A 23,133-nucleotide genomic window follows, 5' to 3' on the forward strand; every position below is an offset into this window, starting at 1 on the left:
AGCTAATATAGCCTGAATTTCCCCAAGTTTGAATTTGATGGTAATATTCTAATCCTTACATTGACAGAGTAATTCTCTATTCTAATGAAAATTCAGATCTAATGATATTTTTTTAAATGAGAATATTTCTCATTTACATTTTGAATGATGTGGCACTAGAATGAACAAAACTATTTTAAAAGATTTAAAAAAAAACCCTCCATATTTCTATAAAACAAAGAGTTAGTCTGTAGTTCAAATTCCACTGCTGACATGAAGCAACTACCTAACCTTAGATAATTCATTTCCCTTGAACTTATAATAATGGGGATTTACTCTTTTCTGGAGTTTTCTTTCTGACTCGAAAAGGTAGACTGAATCACTTCCTCCTTTGTGTATTTTTTTTAAAATTTACTTTTATACATAGGTATGTCTCTTTCTCATGAAACTGTGTTTATGTGTCCTGACTACTCTGGGAAGGTTGTGGTTCCCCAAGGCAGCCACATTCACCATCATTCTCCTTTCCATCTCCAGTAACTAGCCAAGCCTGGCACACATTAGCAGTGTCAGCAATGCTGTTGAACTGAACTGAATGCTAAAGTCACTTTAAGTCCTAATGCTCTGTGATATTACAAATAACAAGACACTTCAATTTTATCATTCCCCATTCTTTCTGTAGAGACTGAGCTCCTTCAGATGGCTTCTGAATGTTGTGTTCTTGCTGACCCTTCTTTGTTTTGATTATCTTTTTCGCACAGGTGGAACAGTCAGAATATAATTAACTAGACACTTTTCATATGTCAATATCACAGTGAGTACAATACTAAACTTCACTGGGTATCACAAGGAATGAATACTTTCTGCATGAGGATTCAAAGATTAGATCAAGTTAGTATGACTTTCAGATTTCTTTTATTCTTTCCTGTGGACAATCATATCTCTTCTTTTACTTTTTTTTTTCTTTTGAATAGACATTCTACTTAGTAGGAAATCTCTTTCCAGTCTACTGGCCCTTAACATCTTCCCTTCCTGTGCTGTCTGAGGTGCCATATGCCAAACTTGATGAAAATGCTAATGGAACTTTCTTTGGGCTTGCCAAGTGATTCTTTCCTCCTCTGGGATCTCATATTCAAACAAATATCCTGATGCAAAATAACATCAGGGAAGGTTCAAGAATAAAGAAAGGCAACAAAGTTTTATCAGTGGCTGCCAACACTATAAGCCCAAATCAGCTTTCCAGCAAAGCTAGCACAGATTTCCCAAAGTACAATGAATCATGGAGAAGATAGCATTGACTCTCTGCCAAGCACTAAGCACAATTCTGTGTATTCTACAGGTACTCATTCATTTAATCTTCAAAACAAACTTGTTTCTAAAAACATGATCATTATCAACATTGGATTAGGAAAGGAAGTCAGAGGAGAGATTTAGCAACTTGGCCAAGGTGACATCTCTAACAAGGAGACTGACAAGGTTCAAATCCTGTCCAAGTGTCGATAACCAATTTATACAGCTCTTGCAAATGCATAAGCAACCTTTTATTCCCACAGGCCTCGTGTTGCAAGCCCATTGTCTATAAGCTGCTGCTTTACACTGTTTTTTTCCACGCCAGGCTGATGGAATTTCCTCTGTGTAGGACATTGTCAGCCTTGTGTCAGATGGAAAAGGACTTCACAACTTTAAGCTGGCTCCTAAAGCGTCTGCTCCGAAGTGACACAGATAAGTTTTGTCTACATTTTGTTAGCCAAAGCAAGTCACATGGATTCAACAGTTTGATCACACAAAATTCTCCCTCAGAGTAGGGCCCACACGCCATGTAGCCAAGCTTGATATCCGGGAGAAATACTCCCTGATATCATCTTTAAGTCACATATCATTTTAAGTCACACCAAGCCCAATACTAATGCGGTAGAGAAGTAGGCTCCTCTTTCAGGGATGAAAAGTGTATATTTTAAGTAGGAATATAATCTGTCGTTCTTGTGATACTCATAGGGATGATGCAGTATCTCACTGGGTGTATTTTTACATGTTTAAACACGATTAGAATTTTGTCTTCTGTGAATCAGCCCGGAATATCATTTGCCCATTTTTCTATTGGTTTGCTTTCTTTCCTTACTGAAGATCAAAATATTTTTTACTATTTTATGCGTAACAAAAAGGGCTATATTTTTTACTATTTTATGCATAACAAAAAGGGCTATATTTTTTAAATGAAGACAATAATAAATTATAGGGCTACAGTAAGATACAGCTTAATAAATATTTTATAAACTCAATCATGCCTGAAATATAATAAACTCTCACTACATATGAGCTATTATTTTTAAATGTTGTCTCTATCATGAGTCAACAAACTATAGTCTCTAGGCTAAATCTGTCCCTGTGCCTGATTTTGTAAATAAAGTTTTATTGAAACTCAGCTACACTAATTTATTTAGGTATTGTCTATGGCTGCTCGTGCTATGACGCCAGAGTTGAATGTTTGGGACAGAGACTGAAGGTCCCACAAAACCTGAAGTATTTACTATCTATGTCTTCACAGAAAATTTTGCCAATCTCTGATCTAACTCAGTGAATTAAATGGAGATAAAATGCGCACCACCACTCCAGTAACCTTTAGGTCCCAACCGCTGGTTCTAATCTTTTCCCTAGACTCTAGAACGCAACATAATGTTTGATCTGCTGTTTTGACTGCTGGGGGTAAAGGTGATTTCAGAGGCTTCCAACTGTCTTTCCTCCTGTAAGAAGTCTTAACCTCACCAAACCAAGGACCCTGAAGATTCTGCCAACTACTAAATATATCCAATCCACTAGTAGAGTCCATGGCCCCAGTGGACCCAATGTGAGTTGGTCCTGGGCCAGAATTCTATTACGTGGCCCTCATATAACCCGCACTCTTTCAGAGAGGGACATGATGATGCTTTGTGTTTCCAGTTATCAATGATGATTCAGACTCTGTGCCTAGTAAACTCAAAATGTATGAGTATTCCCCGTGTTCAGAATACAGAGTTGCCTGAGTAAATGGCCATAGGTGTTTTGGAGATGAACTTGGGGAATTACTGCCTTATTCACTTACCATGGTGTTTCAGGGTCCAACCTGCTTGAGATCCAGCTTCTCTTTGTTTTTTTTTTTTTTTTTTTTGAGACAGAGTCTCGCTCTGTCGCCCGGGCTGGAGTGCAGTGGCCGGATCTCAGCTCGCTGCAAGCTCCGCCTCCCGGGTTCACGCCATTCTCCTGCCTCAGCCTCCCGAGTAGCTGGGACTACAGGCGCCCACCACCGCGCCCGGCTAATTTTTTGTATTTTTTAGTAGAGACGGGGTTTCACCGTGTTAACCAGGATGGTCTCGATCTCCTGACCTCGTGATCTGCCCGTCTCGGCCTCCCAAAGTGCTGGGATTACAGGCTTGAGCCACCGCGCCCGGCCGAGATCCAGCTTCTCTTTCTAAGAAATGGACTCCATGAAAACTGTCTTATGTCCTGAAACTAGTCAGAAGCTTGTGATTTTTCTTGGGGATGACTGCTCTCAACTCCTAATCATCCATTCTTAAATTAGTTTGATTGTATAGATAGAAAAATATTCTTATCTGCTGCCCATACATCTTGCTCCTGGGAAAGTCGTCTTCTGTTAACTATTCACATAACTCCTGTGCTCAGGTACCCTTTTGGCTGCTCATTATAATAACTGCACACATGAAGGTCCTCTGCCTTTCCTTTCTTATTTGAAGAGTCTATTATTCCCATTGCTATCAGGGAGCACATTCCTGTAAGAGCCTCTCCTACTATCATCCCTGGTCTATAGAAGATGGCTATCACTTGACAATGATACTGGCAAGATACACATTCCTTTTTGTACTGATAAATTGAGATCAGCCATCCTTATTGCTTTGATATGTAGAGTTTCAGGCAGGTCCTCCTGAGAAACAGAGTAGGTAGGGGTGTTGGATCTCAGATATAGAACCAATTTAGCAAACCCTCTTTTATAAATCATTTGAAGTCATCCTGTAGAGTATGCCACTGTGGTTCTACTTTAACTACAGTTAATAAGAGGCATCACTTTTTTTTTTTTTTTTTTTTTTTTTTTGAGACAGAGTTTCACTCTTGTTGCCCAGGCTGTAGTGCAATGGCGCGATCTTGGCTCACTGCAACCTCCACCTCCTGGGTCCCGGTTCGAGCAGTTCTGCCTCAGCCTCCCGAGTAGCTGGGATTACAGGCACGTGCCACCATGCCTAGCTAATTTTTGTATTTTTACTAGAGACGGGGTTTCCCCATGTTGGCCAGGCTGGTTTCAAACTCCTGACCTTGTGATCTGCCTACCTTGGCCTCCCAAAGTGCTGGGATTACAGGCATGAGCCACCACGCCGGGCCCGAGGCATCACTTTTTCTAAGCTTCGAAGGTATCCAGCAGTAATGTTAGAATGGCCTCCTGGGACTCCTACTGGGGGATTAAATCCTATCTTTTGGGAGTGTTCCCAGATTGAGAATTCTCATATCCATCTCTATGTTCTTCTTCTGTTGATCTACCTCCATTGGATTCATTCCAGCTGCACACAGTTCCTGGGGTTCATGTTAGCCTTGCCCTGCAGCTCCTTTGACCTGTGGCCCCATCTACTCCTCAGGACACCCAGCAGTTCTCTTATCAGTTATTGATCTGGTGGTCAGAAGAGAAGGGCTGACCTGGAGATGGGGTTGTTGGGGAAATATAATTAAAACACAATTTCCTTTGAACCTAGAAAACCTCTCCACAAAAGTAGGAAAGAAAGAAAACAGTTTCATTACTGGATAATCATTAAACCATGATGTGATGTGCATTACAGGAAATCTGCTAAGAGATTGCAAAACCAGAAAGAAATCTCACCCTTTGATATAGCAGGCAAACACAACTCATTACGCACAAGTTTTCAAGAAAAATAATAACTAGCCCTCAAGTAAAACGACTTGGCACTACCATTTCTCACATGTAGTTCATCCTAAACTTATCTGGTAATTAGGGTGGCCATCTGTGTTTGCTAATTGACTTTGTCCAAAGGAAAAATAAACGTCTCACATCTTTCTGACTAGAGGTATTATAGTTTTGCAACTTGGAGCAAGGTGCCATGAAGTTAGGTTTCCGACCTTCTTTAGAAAGAGGGAGCTAGGGCTGCTGTCTTCCCTGATGGTCACATTTCATGAGGACCATGACACGAGATCGTTTCAAAGACACGATTCCAAGGTTCTTAAGAAAAGATGTTCCTGGGTTATAAAATGGGCAAGAGGCTTATTTAGCTTTTTAAAAGATTTATATACATTTCAAAGAGAGAACTTAACACGTTCTAAAGTCAAAGCTCTAAGAAAAGGGGGTGGGGGAGTCTTTTCCCTGATTTTAATAGCCAGAATTAAGCCTCTTATTTTTAATATGTGTTTGCCCTTAAAGGTCATATATTTACTGGCAAGACAGTCATTTTCTTCAAGTAATCGGGGGAGGAATGGTGGCATTCTCCTTAAATCCAAAGCAGTTGGCTAATTCTGCAGGCCTAGAGGCTCGTAGAAATTGGAGAATTCACATTTTCAGGTGCATTAACTCGTGCTCCAGCTCTTATTTCATGCTGCCACTCCTAATCACTCAGTTTTTTGACTTTCGTCTAGAAGACCTTCCAGAGCTGAGAATCCAACATGTTCTCCACTTCTGCTGCTCTTGTGATTAAGTCCTGGGCCTGAGCCTCTTCTGTTCTCAAATGTTGCTAACAAAACCCCTGGACTTACACCTTGAGCCTCAGACTTTCATTGTCTTTTCCCACTGGTTACTTTCAGCAACAGTCATCCAAGTCCATTCTCCTTACCATTACTGTTCCATACGCTTGACATGAAATTCATGTGTGCGTGTATTACATATATGTGAAGTGGGTTTTTTCTTGTCATATGTTTGTTTTGGTGATGGGGTCTCCTATTTTGCCCAGGCTGGAGTACAGTGGCTATTCACACGTATGATCATAGCACACTACAGCTTCAAACTCCTGGACTCAAGAACCTCCTGCCCCAGCCTCTTGAGTAGCTGGGAGTACAGATGCATGCGACTGTGCCCAGTCATAAATATAAAATTTTACATAGCAAGGTTTTTTTTTTCTATCATTTTAAAATGGCATGATGAAATTAGACAATTATATTGATACAGAACACCTGGGCTCCTGGCTAAACCAACCCCCCCCCCTGCCCCCCCCACCACCACCCTTAAGCCTGGAACCTGGTTCTAAGTGAAAACAGCTGACCCCGTTTTTCCACCCGAATGTTGCTTTTTTGGCCTGCCATACCCCTATCTTGTGCCCATTCACACTACCTAAAAGACCAGCTAGCAGAGGGATACAAGCTGCTGAGCAGTAAGCAGAGAAGCAGCAACTTAGCCTCAGAGACTACAGATAGATGCAGCTAACTTCAGACAGTATGACTACAGGGATAGATCACTTTCTTCCCACACCATCCCCTTTCCAATTCCCCATCCCTCTGAGAGCCACTTTTATCACCCAATAAAATCCTCTGCATGCACTACCATCCAATACGTTTGTGTGACCTGATTCTTCCTGGAGGCCAGACAAGAACCCGGGTGCCCAGAGGGCAGGGGCTTGGACGCTGCTGTGGAGCCTGCATAGAGCCTGCTCCTGCCAGAAAGGAGTGACTGGCCGGTTTCAATCTTTGTTCCCTCCGGTTCCCACACTCGCTTGCATGCATGCTCTCTCTCACAAGGAGTGGCCAGTGCTGGGCTGAGTGAAATGAGCCACTCCAGTTCCTGCCCATGAAGGGGATCAAGGTCAAGGGAACTATCCCTTCTCAATATGGTTTATGTTTACAAAACTGTTTTAGCAGCAAAAGTTTTTAAAGCAGACACAAATTTAATAAAATATTTAATCTGGCAAAGTTACAAAATAAAAACTCTAATACTAATTGCTTCTGTTTGCATGAATACATTTTTTTACAAATCTGAAAGCTGCTGCAGAGACATTCTTTAAACCCACTTTTAAATTTTCGGAAAAGTCTTATTCTTTTTTTTTTTTTTTTGAGATGGAGTTTCACTCTTGTCATCCAGGCTTGAGTGCAGTGGTGTGATCTTGGCTCACTGCAACCTCCGCTTCCTGGGTTCAAGTAATTCTCCTGCCTCAGCCTCCCGAGTAGCTGGGACTACAGGCACCCACCACCATGCCCAGCTAATTTTTTTTTTTGTTTTTAGTAGAGACGGAGGAGTCTCGCCATGTTGGACAGGCTGGTCTCAAACTCCTGACCTCAGGTGATTTGCCCGCCTCGGCCTCCCCAAGTGTTGGGATTACAGGCATGAGCCACCGTGCCTGGTCAAAAAGTCCTATTTTCAAGTGTAGTCAGTCTTTATGATAATTTAATCTGTTGAATTAAGTACAATAGTATTTGCTAGTATATAATTTTTAGAGAAAAACATCAAATTCTGATGTTTTAAACCGTGATACATTTGTTCTCTATATTCACGCTACCCAAAAAGTACGAATAAACATCCAGAAGACTGTAGAATTATCTTGTTTTGCTAACATTATTTTAAACTCTGGAAAGCAACAATTTTTAAAATACCCTTTAATAACTAACATAGTGCCTTACCGAAGAGTTGCTATGTTTTTCTACATAAATCTACATCCATATCTGTATCTACATCTCCACATATACACAAGGTGAGTTAATGAATAAAACACTATAAGACAAGTGCTCTTTCCTTCCTTGGTTTTCACTAGCCCCACAACAACAATGCCAAATCCTTTCACAAGACTTAGATACTGTCAGAGGCGTGTGAACCAAAGTGACTCCATCTTGAACAGGGGCTGGGTAAAATAAGGATGAGACCTGCTGGGGTGCATTTCCAGGAGGTTAGGCATTCTTAGTCACAGGATGAGGTAGGAGGTCACAAGATACAGATCATAAAGACCTTGCTGATCAATCAGGATTCTATAATGAAACCAGCCAAAACCCACCAAAACCAACATGGTAATGAAAGCTATATGGGGTCATCCTCACTGCTCATTATATGCTAATTGTAATGTAGTAGCATGCTAAGTGATACTTCCATCAGCACCATGACAGTTTACATATGCTACTGCAATGCCCAGGAGTTACCCTATATGGTCTAAAAGAGGGAGGAACCCTTAGTTATGGGAATTTTCCACCTCTTTCCTGGAAAACTCATGAATAATCCACCAATTGTTTGGCACATTCAAGAAATAACCATAAAAATAGCCAACCGACAACCCTCATGACTGCTCTGCCTATGGAGTAGCCATTCTTTTGTTTCTTTCTCTACTTTCTTAATAAACTTGCTTTCACTTTATAGACTTGCCCGCAATTCTTTCTTGTGCCAGATTCAAGAACCCTCTTTTGGGGTCTGGATCAGGACCCCTTTCCGGTAACAAATCTGTTCCTAGGTCAATTAATAAAAAGAATATTGTCTTGCAATTACATTTGTAGCTTGGATTGATGTAAGAATTTTCTTCTAAAGAAGCTTTTTATACTTTTTGAAATATTATCTGATTTATCTTTCCAATATCACTAGAGGGCCAGAGTTAATCTTATTATTCCTGTCTCATATGTGCAAAAATATATATCACAATGTATAAGAATAAGTTGCTGGGGATCACAGATCATCAACAGATGAAGCAGATTTATAATTTAAATTAGGAAGGATGAAGGAATTTTCCATGTACTGAAATCAAGCTCATCTTTACTGTTATTTTCCACCGTGGTCTGATGTTCAGCTATGCGCCCACATCTTTCCTCTGAGAATTTAGCCTTTGACCCTATCCATACTCTCTTCCTCCCTTGTTTGCTATCAATCTGCATCCTGATATAAAAATAAGTAATAAAGCAAAGTTTTGTCTTTCAGGAGAACTAGCTGTGCATTAAATATCAGCAAAGGCAGACCTGTCATACTTTGGGGGCTGCATTTTAGTTCAAGTGTTCTCTGTCAGTACGGGGGTAACTCCATCAGGCATAAGATAAGATTGGACTGTTATCTGAGACCTAGAGGAGAAAAAATTGTCAAGGTAATGGAATATGTCATAGGGGTTTATGCCAGCAAGTGTTCCTGGGCATCTGCTTCTTTGTCACCAACCCAGCCTCTCAAATCCTAGGTCCTGCTGTGTAGGAGCAGCTACCCTAAATGGCAGTAACTACCCCTCATTTATTACATGTCTTCTGTGTTTTATCTTTGAATTTTCCACATGACATCCATAAATTTACTATGAAAAATACATGGATATGGTAAATGCTGAAGTTGTGAGGTCAGAGGCCATTTTTAAATGTCTCGAAGAGTAAGAAGTAAAAATGAGATAGAAAAACTTTCTTAAGACCTGTTAGAAATAGAAAAATGGGGAGGAACAGCTGACTGGGTGGACCAGTAGGGTTCAGAAGCTCTTTTTGTTTTTAACAAAGAAATGAGTAGAGATTGTTCAAATGCATATGCATTTGCAAACATTAGATTACAGTTATTTTTCTCTGTAAAAGTAAACTCCAGTTGTGATTTATTTTCTGTAGTTCTCTCGGACTGGAGCATAGCTATTGGCTGCCCCTCTTTTGAGAACTTTGATTTTCAAAGAAGAAAGCATTTGGGAATATAAACACTTTTTACTAATAAAGAGACTGTACTAATGAAACTCATTTGCCTTGCAACAAAGATAACTAGACTAATCCTCAATAGTATTGACAATTATACACATTTCTTGCCCTCTTGTTCTTGGCTTGGGTTGAAAAGGTTAGCAGACTACTTAAAAATGTCCTACTCAGGCCCCAGGAGGTAAGTCCTTCCTTCTTTGTCTGGGCTGCGCATATGGATAGATACACATACTATAAGTATCTTATAATTAAATATATATAATATTTTTGTAATGAATAAACAAGAATAATATAAGCAAAGATTGCCATTTGAAGAAAGAAATATAAAAAGAAATCAATGCCTTTCTGTCTTAGAGAAAAAAATAACATTTCTTTTTCTCTCTTTTTTTTTTTTTTTTTTTGAGGCAGAGTCTCACACTGTCACACAGGCTGAGGTGCAGCAATCTCAGCTCACTGCAACCTCTGCCTCCCGGGTTCAAGCAAATCTCCTGCCTCAGCCTCCCGAGTAGCTAGGACTACAGGCACCCGCCACCACACCCAGCTAATTTTTGTATATTTAGTAGAGACGGGGTTTCACCATGTTGGCCAGGATGGTCTCAATCTCTTGACCTGGTGATCCGCCTGACCTACCCTCCCAAAGTGCTGGGATTACAGGCATGAGCCACTGGCGCCCGGCCGAGAAAAAATAACATTTCTAAGGGAATTTTGCCCTAAAATTTAAGCTTAATAAGCAGTAACATTGTCCTCATTAAACTTATTCTTTAAGTTTGAAGAGAGAAAAATACTATTTCTAAAATGACCACGTGAATGTTATTTCTACTTATACAAGGGATAGATTATGAGTCTTCAAATCTAAGACAGATTATATAATGATTAAGGGTATTGTTTTAGTTAATTATAGCATACAATCTGAGTTTAATTACAACATTGTCTTTCTAGTGTTGACTATCTCAGAATATTCTCAGAATTATATTTTTTTTGTGTTAGTAGAGATGATTTTACACAATCATACAACAAGGACATCCTGCTGAAATTCCAAAAATGTAGTGACTTGTAATTATTATTGCTTATTATATTTGATTATATCTTGTCTTCCAAATTTCCAGAGGTCAAAAATTACATCTTGTACTTGATTTTCCTCCTTATATTCTCCTGAAAGTATATTCTGAAAAATTTACTACTCATCTCTCAATTAACACACCCAATAACCTTTTATAGATCTTTAATTTTTTTTTTTTTTTTAACTTCTCAGGGACATTGGACATTGATGTTAACTCTTCTCTTCTAGGCACTACTTTACCATCCTTAACACTATTATTCTCTTATCTCCCTGAACTCTCCTCTGTCTTCCTAATTGCCTTCTTTTTCTGTTTCCATGCCCTAAATGTGAATGTTCTTCAGGGTTTAGTTCTAGAACTTATCACACATCTAGGAAGAGTCTATCCTGCGCATGCGACCTTATGGCTGAATAAAACATGCCTTTGGTTCAAGAAACTTATGGCACAGTAGGGAAAGAATTCATGTTCAATGTACAAAACTGAATTCAGACATCCTAGTCTTAGTTCAAGATTCTCCTGAAATTGACTCTTTTTCTAACTAAACTTACTTACTTACTATTCTGCAAAAATGGATTGGTTTATGCTGCTGGCTTTTTATTTGCTTAGGATAGATATTCAGTCTCATCTGTCCTTCCAAATGCTGTGTCTCTGGAGTTTATTTGATCTGCCCAGATGATCTCAGAAAGCAGGTATTCAGGAAGGGGCAGGATTTTGAATTAGGCACCACTATGGGCACGTGTTAACGTAAATGACCAAGATGTAGGCACTCATGGGGAAGGGGCTTGGGAATCAAAATGACGATTCCACCACTTGTCACTGGGTAGATTTAACCAGTTTATTTTTATCTTTTCTGTGCTTATTTTATTTACCTGAAATAATCCTTAATTAAGGTGATTATTTTGAGAGTTAAATGAAGAAATACATTATATTCCCCGATTTGAGTAGTCATATCTCGCTCTAATTCTGGAAAATTCTCCGCCAAATATTGACTCTATTTTATATTCTCAATTCATTCATTTTTGGAATTCTTAAATATTGAGGTTTTTTGATCTGTCATATTTCTGTAATCTTAGAAATTTTTCATATCTTATTTCTGTGTGTGGCATTCTGGTTTTTTTTTTCAGTCTAAATTCTTAGATCTGTATTCTCTCTTTAACTATATCTAGACTGTGTATAATCCACCTGTTATCCTTTTTTGTTTCAGTAAGAAAGTGATGGCATCACTTTCTTATCAAGTTTATTGACAATTATGCTAAGAATTGAGCTATAATTATAAAAATATTTTTATTATTATAGTTTTTAAGTTTCAATCACATAAAGATAATTGGAATTTATATAGATGTCATCTGAGATATAGAATAAGAAAATTATGAAACATTCAATAAAAGAAGGGGATGATAAATCGTGTAAAGTGTAGTGAAAAGAGCGTGGACTTAAGTTAGAATACCTGGTGTGTAATTCTTGCTAGGCCACTACAGTAGTCAGCTTCCAATATGACCCCCAAGGATTTTCACCTCCAGATAGTCACATCCTCTTTGTGAATACCCTCCACTTCCATTATCAAAATTGATCTGTGTTTCCCATAGAATACATCAGATATAATTGTATACCTCTTCTAAAATTAGGTTACAAGGGACATTTCAGGTTTTCTCTTCCTTCCTTTCCTCATTCCCTTCCTCCTCTTCCTCTTTCTTTCTCTTTCTCTGTCTCAGATCATTTGCTTTGAGGAAATCCAGCTGGCCACATGGTGAGGCTTGGAGGCCACTGGCCAACAGCCACTTAGCGATCTTGGAATCAGATGCTTCAGCCCAGTCAATCCTTCAGATGGCTGCAGCCCTGACTGATGTATGAACTGCAACCTTGTAGGAGACCCAGAACCAGAACTAAGATGTTCCTGGAGACCTGACCCTCAAAAAATTTTGTGAGATAATAAATATTTGTTACTTTTAGTGTCTAAGCTTTTGTTATAGAGCAATAGATAACTAGTATAGTCAGTAATTAAATATGGGTCCTTTGGTAGATAAATGAACTTTTGAAGGCCTCCATTCTTTCATTTACTATGTGAAAGGCTTGGTTTTGTTCAGCCATGGGACACTTAGCATTGATTTTTTAAATTTGTGTGGGTACATAGTAGGTGCATATATTTATGGAATACATAAGATATTTTGATACAGGCATATAATATGTAATGATCACATCAGGGTAAATGTGGTATTAATCATCTCGAGCATTCATCGTGTCTTTGTGTTAAAAACAATTCAGTTATACCCTTAGTTATTTTTAATTATATGATAAACGATTGTTGACTGTAGTTACCCTGTTGTGCCATCAACTACTAGATCTTCTTCATTCTGTCTAATTATATTTTCGTGTCCATTAACCATCCCATTTCCTCCACCCACTACTACCCTTACCAGCCTCTAGTAACCATCATTCTACTCTATCTTAAGGAGTTCAATTGCTTTAATTTTTAGCTTCTACAAGTGAGTGAGATCATCCAAAGTTTGTCTTTCCATGCGTGGCTTATTTCATGCAACATAATGTCCTTCAGTTCTAACTGCACTCCCAGGTTTATTGCAACGCTATACACTTATTTAAATCACTCTCATGGGAGAAAATGTGGGGGTATATATGATTCTGTCTGTGTAAAAAAGTTAAGGCAAAATGAAGGTACGGGGAAAGAAAGAGAGATCAGACTATTACTGTGTCTATATAGAAAGAAGTAGACATAAGAGACTCCATCTTGTTCTGTATTTGAGATGCTGTTAATCTGTGACCCTACCCCCAACCTTGTCCTTTTAAGAGACGTGCTGTGGTGACTCAAGGTTTAACGGATTTGGGGCTGTGCAGGGTGTGTTTTGTTAAACAAGTGCCTAAAGGCAGTATGCTTGTAAAAAGTCATCACCATTCTCTTAATCTCAAGTACCCAGGGACACGTACACTGCCGAAGGTCGCAAGTACCTCTGCCTAGGAAAACTAAGTATTGTCCAAGGTTTCTCCCCATGTGATAGTCTGAAATATGGCCTTGTGGGAAGGGAAAGACCTGATCATCCCCCAGCCCGACACCCGTGAAGGGTCTGTGCTGAGGAGGATTAATGTAAGAGGAAAGAAGGCCTCTTGGCCGTTGAGATAGAGAAAAGCATCTGTCTCCTGCCTGTCCCTGGGCAATGGAACATCTCGGTGTAAAATCCGGTATGTTCTATTTACTAAGATGGGAGAAAACTGCCTTAGGGCAAAAGGTGGGACTTGCTAGCGCAGTACTGCTCTTTATGCACTAAAAAGGTTTATGGAGATGTTTGCATATGCATATCAAGGCACAGTACTTTTCCTTAAACTTATTCATGTCACAGAGATCTTTATTCATATGTCTTACTCCTGACCTTCTCCGTATGATGATCCTATTATCCTGCCACTTCCCTTTTTTTAAGATGATAAAGATAATGATCAATAAATACTGAGGGAACTCAGAGACCAGTGCTGGGGTGGGTCCTCCATATGCTGAGTGCGGGTCCCCTGGGCCCACTTTTTCTTTCTCTATACTTTGTCTCTGTGTCTCATTTCTTTTCTCAAGTCTGTCATTCCACCTAACGAGAAACGCCCACAGGTGTGGAGGGGCAGGCCACCCCTTCAGAAGGAAGGCAAGAAGAAAAAGGGAAAATATTCCGAGAGTCAGGGGACATGGTCCCAGTTGATAAAAAGCACTAAGTGATGTTCCAATGTTTCAACTGGAGCTGGATGCTTCTCTCAACACATCGAAAAACACTCATAAGTATATTGGAGTTTACTTATGTCACAATGCCTACAGCAGAATATGAGAATTTCCGTATACTACTGGCATTCACCTGAACACTTCAGATGAGCAGGTAAGAATTCCCCTGTCTACATACAGACAAGTTATACAAACTTGGCAGATACAGCCATGGTTTCATTGTGTTTTTTTTATCTCTTTGTAATACTTAGCAAATATTTATTCCATATATACTATGTATCAGTCACAGCAAGTATTTCATTGTGGCAAATAGGTGGTTCCTTTCCCCAGAAAGTGTTTCTTTTCCTGTATGTAAGTAGAAGAGTGGGATTAAATTACTCTGAAAATTACAAAAAACAAACAAACAAACAAACACTCAACCAACATGATAGGTATGGTATAAATAGGCTGATTCGGAGTCAAATAGTTTTTGAATTTTGTTTATTTCCAACTGGAAGTGGGCTGAGAGCCAAGGCAAGTCTATATTTATTTTAGAGATAGTTGAAATTTTTCTTGGTTGCATTCATTTTTCAGGGAGAAATGTTCCCATACTCTGATTTTCTCAATCTGAAAATGTCTGGGGAAGAATTGTGCCAACAGTTAAAGATAATGTAAGTAATTATTATAATCATTATCATCATGATAATCCTAGCTAATGTCTGCAGTCCCTCAGCTCTTTGAGAATGCAAAAATCCTCTTGATAATGCCTATAGCCATCCTCTAAGAAGGCAATTTTCTTCTGTGTCTTTTTCTCTTTATGTCTGTCCTACATGCCTATGGATAAGCAATCTTTCCACACTTCATAAATTCCTCCAATGAAAATAAGTAATGTATGTCATTATCTTCCATGAAAACGGTCAATCATTCCTGACCTCATCAGTGTTGAGTGTTGAAGTTGCTTCGAGCCTTGATATTTCAAAGAGAAATACTATCTGTTTAGTTTTACACATTTCATTTTTTGAAAAGGATCAAGTCTTAGTGAATCCAATGGTACTGAGTTTAGCTTTCTTTTTGGTAAAGCACAGGCTTGAATTGCTGCAGTAACACACATGAGTTGCCACCCAATCAGTCCAAATCAGTCTCCAGGTTAGAGTCCATATGTAGGTGCCAGTGTTGTGCCGTGAGCATAGACAGGTCAGTGCCTGGGAGACTTCTCATCCTCTTTACACCTTGGGGTTCAGATAAAAGATGAGGTATTTGTAGAAAAACAAGAAATATTTTCTCTTATATTTCTAAGATGTCAGATGTGCCTGTTTCTAATACATCATCAAATAAGTTAAAGAAATGTAGTTTTTATTTGAAAGCCATGAACATGCGGGAAGGTATCCATTTCTAGTGCAAAATACAATGAAATTACTGAAACCAGAACAAGATACTCTTCACATATATTTGTTTCGTGGACAATACACCTAACACTGAGTTTCTCCTTCCTATTTTTTTTGTAACTCTCTTTGTTTCTCCCAAAAACAAACAAACAAACAAACAAACAAAACGCCAAAAACACAACCTCTCAAACTACAGTTAGTTTCCCACAGGGTGATATTTGGCTCTAACATTTAATCGATGATGTTTTCAGGTAAGGCAGGGGAGAAATGCTTAATGAATGAATCTCTGTATATGAATTTAATGCCTAAAAGAGCACATAAACTATATTTATTAAATTACATAAACTGTTATGATATGGCATTCCATTCCATACTCTCAAGCACATTTACTTAAATTTCTCATTATAAGATCTCCTCTTATCTTCCTCATTTAGTTACCCAAACCTCAGGAGAAAATATTTCCATACAGGGGAGAGCAATGTTTGAAAGAAGGAAATTTGACAAGGTTAAAAAAAATTGACAATGGTAGGCAAGTCAGTCAAGACTCTCAACGTCATGTGCCATTAGGGAATTGCAAATGTGAGCAATGACATACCACCACACACCTGTTCGTATGGCCTGAATCCAAAACACCGACAACACAAAATATTGACAAGAAGTTGAAAATACATGGCCACCCAGAAACCTGTACACAGAAGTTTATTTCAGCTTTAATTATAATTGCCAAAATGTGGAAGCAACCAAGATGTTGAAAGGAGCTGGGCACATTCCTCAGCCCCGGGCTCAAAACTCCCTGAGCCTAGCACAAACACATCCCATCCTCCCATCCCACCACCATATATCTCTCAAACTCCCTGAGCCCAGTACAAACACCACCTGGAAAGTCTCCGATAAGGGGACAGCCGTTCAAGGTTACTGAAAGCGCAGGAGCCAAAAGAATTTCTTTGTTCCCCTGCAACTTTCGGGCTATAAAAAGCAAACGCTCGCATTGTTCGGGGCCCTCTTGTATACTGTGTAAAGGAGGGACCAGGTTCGAACTTGTAGTAAAGATCCTTGCCGCTTGGCTTTGACTCTGGACTCTGGTGGTCTTCTTTGGGGAACAAACAGTCTGGGCATAACAATGTCCTATAACAGGTGAATGCATAGATAAATTGTGGTAATTCTGCAATGGAATATTATTCTGTCCTAAAAGCAAGTGAGTTATCAAGCCATGAAAAGAAATGGAGAAACCCCAAATGCATATTGGTAGGTGAAAGAAGCTATTCTGGAATGTCTGTATGATTCCAACTATAGTTTCTTACAGAATATGCATTACCAATTAATACTCTTACCAGTAGTGTCTAAAAATGTTTGACTCCTTATGTTTACTTTATCATTGTCCTAAAAAATAAACATTTTTTTTAAATTTGGAAATTATATTTTATTTTGGATTTTAAAATACTGAGTTTTTTTATTATCGTAATACTTCAAGAATTTGGAGTATGATACAGCATTTTCTTATCTGCCCACTTTTTAGACTTTATCAGAAGTAATATTTTTTCACGTTGATTTACATAGTGTTTTCTTTAAAAATAAAATGTTACTAATGCAACTGAAACCTTATCCTCTAATTCTTTTTCTTTTTCTTGCTTCCAGGAGAAACCATTCTCTGAGGTGGGGGTATATCATTCTCACTAGCATTTTTATTTTTAGATTTTTTTAAAATAACAAATGCCGTAAAGGCTTTACCTTTTCAAATAAAATATGTTTATATTTACCTTCTTTGTAAACAATATGTTTATATTTGTTTCTCATTTTTTCCTTTGTTTTCTAGTTCATTTTTAAGCAAGGAAATAATTAGATAAAAATATAGAATGACATTATCAAGAACTCAGTGCTATCTGCTACTTTTTCAATATTTTCCAGTTGAGGTATATTTAAAGAGGAAAAAGAGAGAGAGAGAGAGCTAGCTGCTCTGATGGCACTTCAGATATGTACACAAAGTACTGTAGATACATTGATCTGAGGCAGACTTTAAGTGATTTCTAAGTTTTGAGAGATTCAAGCCACGTCTATACCGTATTTTCAAACTTTTACATGCATAGGCATCACCTGGAGAAGTAGCTGAAGCACAGTTCCGGAGCCCCGTCCCCTGAGATTCTGATGAAGTAGGTCAGCAAGGCACCCATTTATTTACATACTTCACAAGCTCGGGGGATGCCAGCGCCACCTGTGAGGACCACCCTTTGAAAATCGGTGATGTGCACAATGGTTAAAATAAATCCGGAATCAAAACACTGTCTTGATATTGTTTCCCCCTAGATTCTGTTTGTTTTTCATCAGTCACAATAGACTGCTGTCTTCCAGTTTCAGACCTCATGCCTCTGTGTGGACGGCTCAAAGCAATTCTTTATTCTGTGTGAAACAGATATTTTGAACTCTGTCTGAAAGGTCACTTATCTCTGTCACCCCAGGGTAGGGTCATGGGTGCCTTGTTTAGTTCATTTGGTGAGGTCATGTTTTCCTGGATAGTCTTGACACTTGCAGATGTTTGTCACTGTCTGGGTATTGAAGAGTGAGGTATTATTGTAGTCATCACACTCTAGGCTTATTTATATTCATCCTTCTTGGGAAGGCTTTCTAAGTATTCAAAGGGAATTGAATGTTATGATCTAAATCTTTGTTCAGTGAAGCTGTATCTGCACTATGGACACCTCAAGCTCAGTAATGCTGTGACTCTTGCAGACTCATAGTGATACTGCCTTGGTGATCTTGGGTAGAATCTGGGAGGGTTCCCAGGGTTACCAGGACAGACTCTGTTCTATTCCCTTACTTTCCAAACTAAAAAGTCTCCCTCTCTGTGCTGAGTTGCCTGGAGCTGGCGGAGGGATGACACAAGCACCTGTGTGGCCACCACCACTGGGACTGTGCTGGTTCAGACCTGAAGCCAGCACAGCACTGGCTCTTACTCCAGACCCATGACAGCCACTGCCTGGCTACCACAAATATTCGTTCAAGGTCCAAGAGCTCTTTAACCAGCATTTGGCAAATCCAGCCAGACAGGGGAAGTACCCTTTATAAAAACCATCAGATCTCATGAGACTTATTCACTATCGCAAGAACAGCATGGGAAAAACCCACCCTCATGATTCAATTACTTCCTACACGGTCACTCCCATGACACATGGGATAATGGGAGCTACAATTCAAGATGATATTTGGGTGGGGACACAGCCAAACCATATCAATAATCTCTACTGATCTCAAGGACATTAAAAGGATAACAAGAAAATACTACTAACAACACACGTCAATAATTTAAATAATTTGGATGAAACAGATTACTTTCTTGAAAGGAAAATGTACAACTACCAAAACTCACACAAGAGAAATAGATAACCTGAGTAATTATATATTTGTATATTAAAAAATTGAAATAATATTGCCTTTCCAAAAAGAGTATTACCAAATCCAGATTATTTTACTTATAAATTATTCAAAAAGTTCAGTAAGAAATTATTCCAAGTATTAAACTCTACCAGTAAACAGATGCAGAACAAACATTTTCTAACTAAATTTTTGAGACTAGAGTTACCCTACAATCAAAACCAAATAAATACAATAAAAGAAAACTACAGACTAATACCTCTCATAAACATAAGTGCAAAAGTCCTTACAAAATATTTATAAAAGTGAATCCAAGAATGTATAAAAACATTGTGCACCAACCACAAACAAGTGAAATTTATATTCTAGGTATGCAAGGATAGTTCCACATTCGAAAAATTAATCAATGTAATCAGTTATATCAACAAAGAAGGAAAATAAGATGATCATATTAATTAGTACAGTAAAAGAATAAAATAATCCAAAACTAATTAATGATAAAAACTCCCAGCAACTTCAACTAGAATGAAACATTTTCAATTTGCAAACAGATAAGCAAAACAAAATGAGGAAAGCACCATTTATAAAATAATAAAAAAAACCTAAACAACTACAACTTACCTTATACTTATTGTTGAGAAATTGGAGGGGTTTTCACTAAAATTGAGTGTTAGGCAAGAAAGAAATAATATTACCTTTGTTTGCAGATGACACGCTGGTCCATGTAGAAAATCCCAAATAAAATGACAGAAACTCCTGGGAAAAAAAAACAGGTATATGAAGGTTGCAAAATACAAGGTTAATATACAACAGTCAATAGTTGAAGTGAAGTCTGTTATCCCACTCAGGAATGTAAGCTACACTTAAGACTTGCTGGAGAGAAAACATATGTGATACAGAATTTATAGGTTAACTTGAAAATCCTCTGTGTCTTCTTTCTTATTGCTCTTACGTTGAATTTTCCAAGAAGGAAAGGCCTCCCATAATACATTTTAGACAAGCCATCAAAAAAATAGCATGAGACTATAACTCTGAGAATGTAAAAAAGGGAAGATATTTAACTCTTCCTAAATAAAAGAGAAGACAAATCTTTATAATAGGACAAACCGGTATCCATGTTTCAATGGAAATAACTTGTTACTGTAAATCTATAACATATTCCTTGTTATCTGCCAAACAACTACCATTTTCAGGGCAATAAATGTATATAGCTCGAATTGTAGAAAAAATGCAGAAATTAACAAACTATGTATTTAAGTACCATTGCAATGACAAAAAAGCAAATACATAGAGATAAACCTAACAAAATATGTGAAATATTTGAAAGCTGAATACTAGTAAACATTGATAAGAGAAATAACAGTTTATCAATAAATATTCATGGATTGGAAAATACATTACTGTTAAAGTGTTGATTCTACCCAAAGTGATCTACAGATTCAATGTATTTCTAAAGTCCCCACAGGTTTTTTTTGTAGAAGTTGACTTTCTGATGTCAAAATTATAAAGTGCAGTAAATAAATATAAAGACGAAAACAAACTTGGAACACAAGATTAAAACTGCAGAACTTAAACTGCCTCCTGATATCAAGATTTTTATAAAGCCATGCTAACTAAGACAGTATGGTAGTGCCAAAAGGATGGGCAGGTTGACCCAATTTAAGACAAGAGAGAGTCCAGAAATAAACTTACACAGGTAAAGTTCATTTATTTTGACAAAGATGCCAAGACAATTCAATGGATAAAGTCTAGAATAATAATTAAATGGTGCTGGAATAATTGAAAATTCACATGTAAAAAATAAAACAAATTATATTCACACCATAAACACAAACATTCAATGGATTATAGATCTAAATGCAAAATCTGATAACTATAAATCTTTCAGGAAAAAGTATTTTACCCTTAATGTAGGCAGAGATTAAAACTACTTTTTTTTGTTGTTCAAAATATTTAACAAAATAAAAGGACTAAAGTACTTCAAGAAAATACTTGCAAATCACATATGTGATAAAGAGTTGGTCTACAGTATGGAAAGTACCCTCATAACTCAATAATAAGAAAAGAGAAAATACAGTTTAAAGTGGGCAAAAGATTTCAACAGACATTGCACCAAAGAAGAGACACAGATAGTAACTAACAACATTGTCATTAAGCAAATGAAACTTAAATGACAAGATGCCACTACAAACCTAAAAGAAGGATTAAAATGTAAAGAAATTACAAGAAAAAAGTCAAAACACCAGAAAACTGACAATGACAGCTTCTGAATATGTAGACAAACAGGAACTCTCCTGCCTTGTTGGTTGAAATGCAAAATGTACAGCCTTTTTGGAAAAGAACCTGGCAGTTAATCATCAAGTTAATCATACACTTAATATACAATCAAATAATCCCACTTGAAAGTATTTACCCAAGTGGAATGATAACCCATATTCACACAAAAACTGAACATAAATGTTTACAGACACTTTATTCATACCAAATATCAAAAATAATAAAATGTCCTTCAACTTGGGAATTGATAAAAAAATTGGTACCTTCTCCTGTGGAATACTACTCAACAGTAAAAAGAAACAGACCACAAAGACACACAAAATGTTGACGAATCTCAAGTGTATTCACAAAAGTCAGACACAAAAGCAAAACCATTAGAAGAAATGTCAGATCAGCAATTACCAGTGACTGAGGTTGGGATGACCGTTTAGTCTTGAAAAGGGACATGAGGGAACTCTTTGGCGGGAGGGGAGGATCAAATATTCTGAATGTCAATTATGGTGGTTATATGACTGTACTTATTGCTCAAAATTTGTAGAATCATACACTGAAAAAAGATAAATTTTCCTGTATATACATTTTATCTCAGCCATACTGACTTTTAAAAGGCTCATTGACTAGTTTAAAGCGTGCATGAAGGGGTCCTCTTTATTAGGACTGAAGCATCTAAGCACAGTCACCTTTGCCACTGTTACTGCATTTGCTGCTCTCCTTGGCAGAAATGTATTCTCTACTCATCAGATGACATCGACTCAGTTTTGCTTGGTAAACTACTGTAGACATTTGAGATGCTGCCTGTTCTCCTGTGTCCCATTCGCTACAATATTTCATTTCTGCTTGGGGCAGGAGTATGGCATTGAATGTTGTGCTCATATTCAAATAGAATGCAAGCCTGTATTTTCAGTAATAGGAAATGAGTGTGTGATAGTTAATTTTAAGTGTCAACTGGACTAGATTAAGAAATACCTAGAGAACAGGTAGAGCTTTGTTTGGAAGTGTGTTTTTGAGAGTATTTCCTGAGGAGATTGATGCGTGAGTGTGAGTGGACTAGGTACAGAAAGTTCACCCTCAATGTGAGTTTTCACCATTCAATAGGCTGGAGTCTCTGATAAAACACAGAATAGTGGAAAGGTGAATTGGTCTCTCTCTTGGAGCTTAGATACACTCTTCTTCTCCTGCCCCTGGAGATCAGAACTCTACAGTCTCTGAACTTTGGACTCCAGGACTTTCACCAGCACCCTCAACATTCCCACCGAGTTCTCAGGACTTTATAGTTGTACTGAGTCATGCCACTGGCATCCAAGGGTCTCCAGCTTGCAGATAGCCTGCCATGGGACTTAACCTTTGTAATAATGTGAGCCAATTCTGCCAATAAATCTCCTTTCATCTGTCTGTCTGTCTATCTATCATCTATCATCATCATCTATCTGTTATCTATCATCTATCTGTTATCTATCTCTCTATCATCTATCTGTTATCTATCTATCATCTATCTGTTATCTATCTATCTATCTATCTATCTATCTATCTATCTATCTATCTATCTATCGAATCTACCTACCTACCTACCATATTAGTCCGTCTCTCTGGAGAAACCTAATACAGACTGAAACTTTCAAAAAAGTGTTTAGTTTGCATTTCAAGTAAGGTCTCAATATTCTAAGAATCAGTTTGTTAGGGTGGGCTAAAAGGAATCGGGGCTTTCCTAGTACCTAGGGATGCTCTTCAGGCTCCCTGCTGACTCTGGAGTGGAAAAACTTCCCCATTCATGTGGAAGGCCCTACTTCCT

At 38.0% G+C, this 23,133-nt stretch overlaps 1 long non-coding RNA gene across 3 annotated transcripts; it reads left to right on the forward strand.

Moving 5' to 3' along the window:
* The first annotated feature begins 14,463 nt into the window (after positions 1 to 14,463).
* LOC139359984 (uncharacterized) lies at positions 14,464 to 17,869 on the forward strand. Of its 3 annotated transcripts, none has more exons than XR_011616815.1 (3): positions 14,464 to 14,491; positions 14,911 to 14,987; positions 17,786 to 17,869. It is a non-coding gene; the product is annotated as an uncharacterized lncRNA (long non-coding RNA). The 3 variants fall into 3 exon arrangements; XR_011616814.1 differs by lacking the exon at positions 14,464 to 14,491 and adding an exon at positions 14,664 to 14,688; XR_011616816.1 differs by lacking the exons at positions 14,464 to 14,491; positions 17,786 to 17,869 and adding exons at positions 14,664 to 14,688; positions 17,337 to 17,352.
* The last annotated feature ends 5,264 nt before the right edge of the window (positions 17,870 to 23,133 follow it).

This window comes from Macaca nemestrina, chromosome 19, assembly GCF_043159975.1.
Source record: "Macaca nemestrina isolate mMacNem1 chromosome 19, mMacNem.hap1, whole genome shotgun sequence".
Lineage (NCBI taxonomy): Eukaryota > Metazoa > Chordata > Mammalia > Primates > Cercopithecidae > Macaca > Macaca nemestrina.